The sequence below is a fragment of the Peromyscus leucopus genome, chromosome 3 (assembly GCF_004664715.2).
Source record: "Peromyscus leucopus breed LL Stock chromosome 3, UCI_PerLeu_2.1, whole genome shotgun sequence".
Taxonomy (NCBI): Eukaryota; Metazoa; Chordata; class Mammalia; order Rodentia; family Cricetidae; genus Peromyscus; species Peromyscus leucopus.
In genome coordinates this window covers 139,730,939-139,742,738 of record NC_051065.1, presented here as the reverse complement: position 1 = coordinate 139,742,738, position 11,800 = coordinate 139,730,939, and the positions used below count along the sequence as shown (strand labels likewise).

Sequence of the window (11,800 nt, the reverse complement as noted above, 5' to 3'; positions counted from 1 at the left end):
AGGTGCCTGTGCTGGCCCATGCCTATTGTTCCAGACTTTGGTGGGTGGGGACAGAGAATCAGTACTTTAAAAGCAGCTTGAGTGACTGAGACAAGGTCTTTTTTAAGAAGTCTTCACTCATCCGATCTCTCTATCTACACTGCAAGTGACCTGCAAAGTAAGGTTGCTGAGGCAGGGCAAAGTAGCTGAAGCATAGCAAGGTTGAGTCACTGGCCACAGCACACACAGCACAACACCCTGCTTAGACTTGCGTGAAAGATCCGGAACAACTCTGACAGTTTCACCACAAGCAGATTTGGAACTTAAGGAACAGACCTAGCCCAGCTTCCAGTTTAACAACAAAATTTTCTTCCCTCACTCCACTTTCTTCTAACCTACACCTAACAAGCAGCAAGGATTGAAACAGAAACAGACACAAACAGACAAGTGCCAGACCCTAGCAATGAGAGGCAAAGCTGCCTTCACTGTTCTCTATTCCGTTTCCTCAACAGCAGAACTAGAAAAATGGGGAGCAGAGGAAGGCCCTGGGTGAGAAATGTTGGGCCTCTGCCACTGTCTCCACACCCAGCCCATAAGCCAGGGGTCAAGAGTTGAAGTGTTTAGTCACTGTAGGGGGGCAGATCAAACACACAGGGGAATTTTTAGCAGGTTGGGAATGTAGCTGGGTCGAGTGCTTGCCTGGCATGCACAAGGCCCTGGCTTCCATCCCAGCTGGGCATAAACCAAGCATGGCAGTACAACACCTACAATCCCATCACTTGGGTGGTAGAGGCAACAGGATCAGAAATTCAAGGTCATCCTCTGCTATACAACCAATTCAAAGCTAGTCTGGGCTACAGGAGAGCTTGACTTAAAACACAATCTGGGAGACAGCCTCCACAATAAGACATTCTGGACCAAATAAAGATAAGTATTTCATATAAAAGTAAATAAATGGCATACATGCAGAAGACCAGAAATCTGAAAGCTCTGAATGGATATGGATCTTCCGGGTGCAGTGTGGTTCCTTTAGGAAGCTGGGTCCAGAACCAGCAGGAGAAAGCAGGGATCAGGACATCTAAGTCTTTCTACCCATGGAGCAGTCTAGTGAGGTGGTTTCACTGTGCCTCACTTACACTCACTAGATCATTACTCTGCCCCTGGACTCTGCAGAGAAGCTCAACAGGGATCCTGGAGAAGCATGCCACTTTCAAACATCTTGGGTTTCTGTGCTACTGCAGAACATCCCATCTCCAGTCATGGGATCAAGGCAGTCTCAGTGGTCCTGACTTTTGGATTTATCTACTTCACCCAAACCCTCAGCTTATGTCTCAGCCTGTTCACAGAGTGGGAAGGACTCTTTCGTTTTGTTTTTTTATCAGTTCTCAGGAACCCCCTAAAGATACCCAACCCCTGGTCTCTACCCAGTGCCTGTGACACAGAAGGAATAGAGCATATTACAGGTCCCTGAATCTCCACCCTGAGCACCTTCCCTTTGCCTGAGTCTATACAGGTACTTGCCACACCCTAGAAATCTGCTTCTACTTCACCAATTCCCCTGTTCTTTTTAGAGAACTTGTAGTTTGCATCACAAAATTGGCACCTCAAGGCAATTTATCAGAGTAGAGATGTAGCCCAGTATGTTCTTGCCTAGGGCCCTAGGTTCCATTTCTAGTATAAGGAAAAGCAAAAGACCTTCTGATAAAACTTATCATTTGTGTGTGTGTATCTGTTTGTGTGTCTGTATCTGTGTGTGTGTGTGTGTGTGTGTGTGTGTGTGTGTGTGTGTTTTAAGCTTTCCTTCTCAAGAATAAATTTATAATGTCCATCAGGAAGGGGCACAGTCACCACTGTTAATATAATCAAGTCTATAAAAACATTAATTATAAAATGTTGTCTGATGCTGTCCTAGGAATCTTTTTGGAATGAGCACTCTGACACCAGCAGAGTGGAAAGGGAGATGTCCCCGGTGGACTGAAGCCAGGACAGCTCTCCCCAAAGGCTTTGAACCGGGTTTAGTTTGCGTTTTTATTTTAGACCTTAAAACCACAAGATAGGGTGGGCAAGCAAGCAAGATTTTACAGATGCCTAAGTGGCAGTCAGCAGGTTGTTAAGGGCAACAACCCGTTGTTTCAGCTAATTTTTTAGGTCATTTTTATGTTAGGCAGCTAGTAAAGTCATGCTTGGCAAATAGGCAGTACAAGCAATAAATAAGCATCTTATGAATCTATCCTAGAAATAGGTTAGTACTCCTAGCATATTATCTATATTGTACTCTATTGGATTTCATTTGTACCTCTAACCTTCATCTTTTTTAATAACTTTTTGGCATTTTTATACCATCTTGACTGATTAGCATAAAAATAGCATTTTTGTTTAAAACTACAATTTTTTGTTGGTTTGGGGTTTTTTGGTTTTGGTTTTGATTTTGAGTTTTTTGTTTGTTTGGGGGAGGATTTTGGTGTTTGTGTTGTAGTATAATCATCTAGGATTTTGGAGGGCCATTGTTGTCAATGAATCTATTTCATTTTGAAGTGTTAATGATTATATTTTTTAGTAATAGTCAAGTTGTGTTTTGTTTTGTTTTTTATCTGAGAGCTGACTATGTTGAAGTTATTGGATGTCTGTTGTAATTGCACCCATGGTCATGGACCTGTCAGGACCATTCTTTGCAGGACTGGTAAAAGTACAGAAATCCCTTGTTTCTTGAACCTAAGAGATATAAATATTGCTGGACATTGCTTCCTAGAAACATATCTAAGTCAGGGGCCAAGAGCATAGCAGGTGAAATATGTACCATTAGGAAGTATTGTTCTTTTAACTAGTCTCATACAGCCCTTTTTATTTTTTACATATTGGGCTTTTTCTATAACCTAATCAGGTGTCCTAGTTAAATGTGTCTCTTTTGTGTTGTTGGTCAGGCTTTTGTTATTTCTATTTCAGTATAAGTAACCTGGTTTGCACGTAAGCATATCTAGTAGGTCGTGTCACAGTTTTAAGACATGTTTTTGCTTTTGTTTTTGTTTTTTTAGAAGGATTGTTGTATAAGCTAAGCTGGGAACTGTCATCTCTGGAATTATTAATTTTTATATTTGTGGTAATCTGTTGCTGGAGGGCTTCTCTCCAGGTTCCACCAAGCCCCGCAGTCCCACAATCCACGTATAAAATAAACACTCAGACGCTTATATTACTTATAAACTGTATGGCCATGGCAGGCTTCTTGCTAACTGTTTTTATATCTTAAATTAACCCATTTCTATAAATCTATACCTTGCCATGTGGCTGGTGGCTTACCGATGTCTTTACATGTTGCTTGGCCTGCGGTGGCTGCAGTGTCTCCCCCTCCTTCTTCCTGTTTCCCCAATTCTCCTCTCTCCTTGTCCTGCCTATACTTCCTGTCTTGTCACTGGCCATCAGTGTTTTATTTATATAGAGCAATATCCACAGCACTTACCCTTTTCTTCTTTTTTTAAAAAGGAAGGTTTTAACTTTAACATGGTAAAATTACATATAACAAAACAATTATCAAGCAAGAATTACAGTTACAATATTAAAGAAGATATCCTATCTATCTTATATTTGTGAGTTTAAGGTTTTATATCTAACTTATCTTTTATCATAACTAAGGAAAATTGTAAGTATCTAGTCTTTAATTACATCAAAGACCTCAGAAGGATATAATACTACCTGGGAAATGGGAGAAGGATGCAAGCAACTTTCGGGAGTCTTGCAGGGTAGACAGACACAGCTGACAGCCTGGACAGTTACCCAAAGTTCTCCTGTAAAGTTGGGGCATTTGTCTTCAGCCCACAGGCCTAGAGTCTCTCATTCACTTTTCTCTGTGTTCTGTAGAATGTCTGGCAGTTTCCTCTGTGAAGCAGGAACCTGAAGGACCATTTTATCAAGCAAAGTTCAGTGGTCACCTTCTTATGGGTCCTGCATGTCCAGTTGATCAAGCAGTCTAGGCAAGAACAGTTTCTTGCCCAAATGACTATTTTTGCCAAGGTGAAGATAAACTTCATATGGAGTTTCTTCAATGCCCATCCTCCTCTCTGAAGTAAATCCATTGCTGTCAGGAGCAGACATGTCTCACTGTCCAGAATGTCTAAATTTTTTAAACATTTTAAATACCATATTCTGTAGGTCTTTGAAGTTTTTAAAGACTACCTATCTATCTGAAATATATCTATGTATACCTAGAAGACTTAACTAACATGGCTATAAATATGATTATCATAGATGACTAATTATTAATCTATATCTTAATTATCCATTACAATTTTAAATGAGTTACATAAACATAATACCTCAAACAAGAATAGAAATATATATATATACATATATATATACAGTATAACAAAATTAACTTCAAGTTTGTATCCATAAACTAAAATTAATACTAATGTAAAACATTTTAAACATAAACTAAAATCTATACCAATGTAAAGCATTTTAAACAAGTTGTTCTTTAAAAGTAGGTTCATTAATCTATACTTTTATCTTATCATCTCTATATCCTATATATCTATATCATATCCCCTTTTCTTTTTTAGAAAGAGATCACATTTATAATCAACCTGTTTTAAATAAAAATATTGGTTTTTCCCTGTCCCACACCAGAGGGCTCTTCTGATTTGGGACACAAGAATCTCTTAACCATTTTTTTTAAGCAATATGTCTGGGTTTAGATGGGGAGTGAGCCAATTCCACCTCTAAAGCCAGCTTGGTATATTTGGGAATTTGGGCGTAGCATCTCTTACTACTTCCTGCTGGAGGGGGCGCTGTATCTTATGGGGACGCAAAGAAAATTTTAGGCCTATGGGGTAGTCCTTGAGGCTGTATTGTGGGAGCCAGTTGCCTTGAAACCATTCTGGATGTTGGATCATCTAGGCCATGGTGTCATCGGAGATCTTTCAGGGGGTTTTGGCTGGTCAAACCTGATGTATCTTAATCTGGAACAAATCCATACATAGCCTCTGGCTTTCTGTGGAAACAAAAGCAGAACCTCTTTTCCAAAGTAACATATCCTTATATCCAAATTTTGAAGTCAAGGTACCTTTAAAATTTACATTTTGGCATAACTGAACAGCTTTTACAATCAAATGTTTTTCTTTTTTTTTTTTTTTTTTTTTTTTGGTTTTTCGAGACAGGGTTTCTCTGTGTAGCTTTGCGCCTTTCCTGGAGCTCACTTGGTAGCCCAGGCTGGCCTCAAACTCACAGAGATCCGCCTGGCTCTGCCTCCCGAGTGCTGGGATTAAAGGCGTGCGCCACCAACGCCCGGCCAAATGTTTTTCTTTAGTTACGAATATCAAAGACAACATAATCCAGATTTTCTGTGTGATAGCCATCTTTATGTGGCTTATTACCTTTACTGTTTTTTTTAAACACTTTATTTATAGATACTATTTGTTTATATAACGGTATATTTTTTTGTCTTTTAAGCCTATGTACATTTTTACATATATTATAAACTATTTTATCTGAATCAGTCTTATTGTGAACCTATTGCTTTAAACTGTAGTCTTCTAAGCCTGAAACAGTGCTGTGGCTGCAGGCTCCGCCCCCTTTGTTGTGCCCAGATCGTGACCCCCAGAGAGACCACCAAAGACGAACATGCCGAAATGCAAAAGCAAGGTTTAATTCTGGATATCCAAAAGCAATACAAGCCTAGGCAGGGACTTTGTCCAATACATCCAACACAGTGGAGGCTGGAGGAAGCACCCACCTGTCTGCAAGCTCTGTTTTTAAAGGGAAAAGTCACAAGGTTACATCATTTTGGGGTGTTAGTACAGATACAATTCTGATTGGCTTGTGTCTAGGAATTCCAGAAATCACAATTCAGTTTTCCTTCTAAGGAAGTAGTTGCCCACCACCATTTTTCATTGGCTGCCCCCAGATGGGGGCATCTGGTGATTACACAGTCACTATGGAAACTAGGGTTGGGACATTCTATGGTCAAGCAGTTGCCTAGGGGGCCAGGGAGAGGACATTCCATAGTCCGGCAGCAATTACCTCCTGACTACCTTGTGACTCTGTACTTTTACACTTCCTGGTTTCTGGAATCTGAACTGACTGGTCTCAGTAACTTCTGGCCTGTTCTCAAAAGGAGAAATCTTAGGCCTTAATTTTAGGGTGAAAGCATTTTGGTCTTATTTCTAAGATGGCTCATTTTGGTCTCACACCTTTAGCTTGTTAACATGGCGGTGGTACATTTTCTCCAGCTCTGGAAGTCATCAAGTATCAGAAATAGTAGGTCTACGCTTTTATCAAAGCAGCATGTAGCCCAGAAACCTCTTTTTTTTTTTTTTAATAGTAGTAAAGACTAAATCTACCACACAGCATAATGTGCCGCTGGCAGATGCCTCATTACCGCCATACTGCTGGTCAAACGCACACACCAGGAACCCGCCAGTGTTTAAACCTGCATTTTGCGGAGTCTAGCTGCCCATATGAGACAAGAAGCAGGAACCTGGTTTTGGCTCTGTTTAGAATTGGGTTATTAAATATTCTCAGGTTTAAGGTGGAAACTCGAGCCATTGGGTGCCATTTGTTGCTGGAGGGCTTCTCTCCAGGTTCCACCAAGCCCCGCAGTCCCACAATCCACGTAAAAAATATTCACTCAGACGCTTATATTACTTATAAACCATATGGCCATGGCAGGCTTCTTGCTAACTGTTTTTATATCTTAAATTAACCCATTTCTATAAATCTATACCTTGCCACGTGGCTGGTGGCTTACCGGCGTCTTTACATGCTGCTTGTCCTGGCAGTGGCTGCAGTGTTTCTCCCTCCTTCTTTCTGTTTCCCTAATTCTCCTCTCTCCTTGTCCCGCCTATACTTCCTGTCTGATCACTGGCCATCAGTGTTTTATTTATGTAGAGCGATATCCACAGCAGTAATCAGCCAGTGCTCTTGATTTTTAGTAGCTCCTTTGTCCATTTTCTTGTTGTTGTTTGTTGGTTTGCTTGCTCGCTCACTCGCGTGCTTGCCTGCTTGTTTTTATAAGAGGAACTCTGGGAGCAAGCACCAGGAGTGTAAAGCATACCTCCTGGAGGATGATGGGATGGGACTCCGGGGCTGTCGTTATCGAGGGCAGCCTGTTTGGATGTCTGGTCTGTCACTTGGTTCTCCCAACTTACTCAGTCTTGACTCTGTGAGCCCAACAGCACTTCACTGCCCCCACTAGGTCCCAGACAGCTGTCAAGAGCTTGAGAATTTGGTCTCTGTTTTAAACATTTTTGTCCACTGGGGTAAGCAGTACTCTTTCTCAATACAATACATTGTTCCTTTGAGTCTCTTGGTGTAAGGGGCTGTTTTCTCTGCTGTAGGCTTCAGATCCCATCAGCAAAAGGTTTCATATCTGAATTGGAAAGCAGTTCATCCAGGACTTAATCCAGCTGTGAGGAGAAAAATCTCTTTTATAATTTCTCCACAATTGTGGTAGGACTCTCCCTCCCCGTTAGACAAGTATGTGGCCAGATAACATAGCTACCTACCGTATTTTTGGTGAGAAGAGGGCCAGCATTTTCTTTAGCTGACACACTAGAATGCTGCAGACTACAGTCTGGCAAAGCCACCCAGCAGGATGAAGCTGGTGAGCGAGCGTTTCATCAGGGCAGGTGCCACAGAAGGGGCAGGATGAACGATCTTGAAACTGCCTCAGAGCCATGTGGCAGCGGCAAGTGGAACCGGTAGCAAGGCAGCATCACAGGCAAAGTTTCATCCTCTGGGGAAGCTAATGAGGATGCTTCCTCGGTACCTTAAGGCTTATAACAGTCTGCAATCGATGTGCTCTGGCACTGGTGAAGTTCTGAAAGTGAAGCCATCCCAGAGGGTCTTGGGCCAAGAGACACCATGAATGGGAACTGGCCTGAGTGACCAAGTGTCCCATACAGACCTCTGGGACTCTTGATCAGAGTCAAATCTAGAGTTCCTTCTTACGGCCAGCTGTCATCAAAGAGAAGCCAATCAATTTCACAGTCTTTAGTTTGGAGGGCTTCACCTTTACTTCACAGCCAGTGGTAAATTCTCTTTCAAAGTTGTCCAGCAAGGTTGGCAGGACCTTGCAGGTCTCACTTGGAGACTGTAATCCCATGACTGGAGGGCTCTCTAACCATGAGTTGAGGGAATTTACTTGTGCCTGGCCCCATGTGGTGCTTAGGGTGGGATGGAGAAGAGCCTCTTCTCCCACAGGCAGGTGCCTGCCTGACTAGCAACCTTGCCGAGGCTTAATTTGTCTTTGTGAGTCTTTTATCTTGTGCTCAGTCACCTCCTATTATGGGAATTGAGTGCCTGTTCAAAAGAAAGGAACTCATCAGAACCACAGGTTGGGGGCCAGTCAGATCTCTTAGCCACAGAGCTCTGGGGCCATTCCAAGTATTTACACATTTATTTAGAAGTTGTGTGTTTTCCTTTTTAAACTACTAGTCTATTTGTCCATAGACCAATCTGCCTTTTCTTTGGAGACCATTGCCACTTAGGCATCCCCTGGAAACTCTGGATGCAGTTCTCTGCAGGGTGATCAAGTCCTTGTATGCTCTTTTGGCCTATACCCTACCCCCTGGGCAGGGAGTTGGAGAGGTGGAAATCCCTTACCTGGTCTTGACTTGCAGCCTAGTCTCCTCTTCTTCCACTTGGAGACTCTGATTCTGGGTCTCACAGTCCCCTTGGGCACTGGAAGGGGACCCCAGAATCCCATCAAGGTACACACTTCCTAGTTCCAGAGACCTTAGTGGGCTGAGAAGCACCAGATTGGACCAACTGGGGTCATGGTGAAGGAGAGCTCACTGGGGAGGGGGGGGGGGGGTTCCAGGAATCATTTTGGAATGAGCCCTTAACATGAGAGTGGAGGAGAGGAGATGTCAAGGTGGATGGAAATCTTTTAGAATCTATACAAGCCCTGTTGACTGAACACATTAGGACTCCCACCATCCACAGCCCCAAAGGAGCCTGCTTCCTAGGGAGATAATGCTTGAACTAGCCAAACAAACGCACAACACGGTGGGCCTCCGGAACACAAAACAGCTTAAATCAGAGCACTTATCACACAGCAGGTATTCAGGGAAAGTTCTATCTCAGATGCACCTCTGGAGGCCTTCCTGTTCACTTTGCTTTAGTTATCTGACGTTTTGGTTTTGTGTATTTAGCTGTAACTGATTCTGTGGGATTATTTTTAAGTCTGCATAAATTAGTGTACAGTTAAATTAAAATAATATCTAGATTTGGCTGTTTGTAGGTTTCTCTTGCTTTCCATTTTAAGGGCCTGCTAATGAGACATTTCTGTGAAGAGGGAAATTTGAAGAACTGTCCTACCTTGTTTTGACAAAGTTTGACAGTCACCTTTCTTGTGTCCTGCTCGTCCAGTTTGGACAGTATATTGTCAGCAATTGAGGTAGGGCAGTTTCTTTGCCCACATGGCTAGCTATATAGTTTCTTTGATGCCCATCATCTTCTCAGAAGTACATTGGTGCTGCTAGGAGCAGATGTGTCTCACTGTCATGAAAAGCCTTAGGTTATTAAACATATTAAATGTTGTATTCTGTAGGTCATTGAAGCATTTAAAGACCATGTATCTATCTAAATATATTTGTGTATGACCTTGAAAACATACCTAATATGACTATAAGTTTGACTATTATAGATGACTATTAATCTGTATTTCTTAATTATATATTACATTTTAAAGAGCTGCATAAACATAATACTCTAAACAAGAGTAGAAATATGCATACAATATAACAAAATTAACTTTAAATTTGTATCAATAAACCAAAATCCATACCAATGTAAAATATGGAAGATTAATAGTTGTTCTTTGGATTAAAATAGATCGAATAATCTGCCCTTTTATCCTATCATTTCTATATCACCCCCTTTTATTTTTTAGAACAAGATCCCTGAATCTAATCTCTTTTGTTTAGCTTTTTTCCTGACCATTGCCCATGACAACTGGTAATCACCCCCTAAAATGATAATAAATGTCTATAACCCTTTTTTTGGAATCTGGTTGTAGTTTTCTAGACTGCTTCTGTTGATTAGGGTTGCTGGTGATCTTTGGGGGACTCTGAGGGGGAGGAAAATTATATTACTGAGTCTTTAGAATACTGGAAGAAAGAACTGAAAATTCCAGCCAGTCTAGGTGAGACCGTGAAAGAAAATACTAGAAAGGAAAAAGGGAGAAAAGGGGAAGGAGGGGTTAAAGGGGAAATGAGATGGGGAGAAGAAAGGAGAAGGAAAAAGAGGAGAAAAGGGAAAGGGAGGGGAGGGAGGAAACTGCAGGAAGGAGGTGACCTTGGAGGGAAGGGGGAGGGATGTAAACAGTCCTAGAGTGACTCCATGGATTTCTTTTTAAGATTTTATTAGCATGTATTAATTACATATAATAACGGGGTTCATATTTTCATACCTGAACACCCTTCTCTTTCCCACTTCCTCTTCCCGACAAGCACCTTCCTTCTACGTTTTGAGTCTTTGTATGACTCAGTGAGTTTTAAGCACCCTCCTACCCTTGTCCTGCATTTCCTTGATGCCCTTCAAGGACAGCCAGTTATTCACGCTGTGAGCTTTGCTACCTAGAGCGTTAATAAGTAGCACATTACTAACAAGGTTGCTGCTGTGTAGGGAGCAGTACTCCCATTGGCTCAAGATGAAGGTGCCAAGGACACTGTGTTCCCAGAGGAAATCAGCTGTTAAAGACCTATTCGTCAAGGGTCTAAGGAACTCTGGAATTTTCTACAACTCAACTTCCAACTGAAACTGCTTCTTTCTCCACAACCACTTCCCTTTAGGAATTTCTCCCACTGATACCCTCGGCCAGTGTCCTCCAGTTCCTCCACACTCTGTTTGCTTCTGTTGCTGACTCTGCTCCACAACCTCTTGTCCTGGCTCCCCATCTTCCTTCCTCCCTTCTCCCACAGACCTTCAGAGGACATTTCTGCCACTGAGCCTCCCAACATCTGCACCTTCCCTCACATCCAGCTGAGTAGAAGGCAATGTGCCTCCCTGTCTTCCCTTTGCTTCTCTACTTTGGTAACTACATGATAGAGGGAGCAGCTGTTTTCTAAAGAAGGAATTGTACTTGCCTCTACAGCCACTTAAATCCTTTCAGTGGCTTGCTCACTGCCCTCAGAATAATCGGTGAATCTTGGCTGCTCCACTGAATCCATTCAGTTCTCTGCCCATGTTGGTCACTGCACCAAGCCCAGAAACACACAAACTAAGCCTGTGTCACACTGAGACCCTCTCTGTTTTCCCACAGCACCTACCCCTTGCCTTCCTTTGGCTGACCACTTTCTCCTCTGCAAGCATCTGTTGAGAAGTCACTCTGGGTAAGGTTGGATGCCCCATCCTGTAATCCCAGCACTTGGGAGATAGAGACAGGAGGCTCAGAAGTTCAAGGCTATCATCAGGTTGGAGACAAGCTTGAGATATAAGAGACCCTATCTCTGAGCCCACCAAAGCAGGGTCACGAGTCTGCATAGGCACAGGTCATCCATGTACTTGTTTCAACCCACAGACTGCAAGCATCCCTTTAAAACTTTACCACAGCAACTGGGCACTGTGTGTTGTTAATATTTACTGAATAACTGAAGCACCCTGGTGACTGAGCATTCTGCTGTGTTTTGCAAGGTGCTTATTAACTTCCTAGAGAAATTGGTCTGTGTCCCATTATGTTAATCCTTCACCCTACTCCCAGCCCTGCTCACTAGCTGCCTCCATTGTCTCTAGAGAATACAAAAGAGGCTTTCCTAACTCCTACCTGTACCCTATTTTTCTGTTTTTCTATTAACTTAAAGGCTCACAAAAAGTAGTTTTCTTTTTA

At 42.3% G+C, this 11,800-nt stretch overlaps 1 long non-coding RNA gene across 1 annotated transcript; it reads right to left on the bottom strand.

Moving 5' to 3' along the window:
* Window positions 1–6,825: 6,825 nt before the first annotated feature.
* LOC119087656 lies at window positions 6,826–11,502 on the bottom strand. Its single transcript, XR_005091164.1, has 3 exons — window positions 11,244–11,502; window positions 7,476–8,271; window positions 6,826–7,376 (listed from the first exon to the last, which is right to left on the bottom strand). It is a non-coding gene; the product is annotated as an uncharacterized LOC119087656 (long non-coding RNA).
* Between the last annotated feature and the right edge of the window lie 298 nt (window positions 11,503–11,800).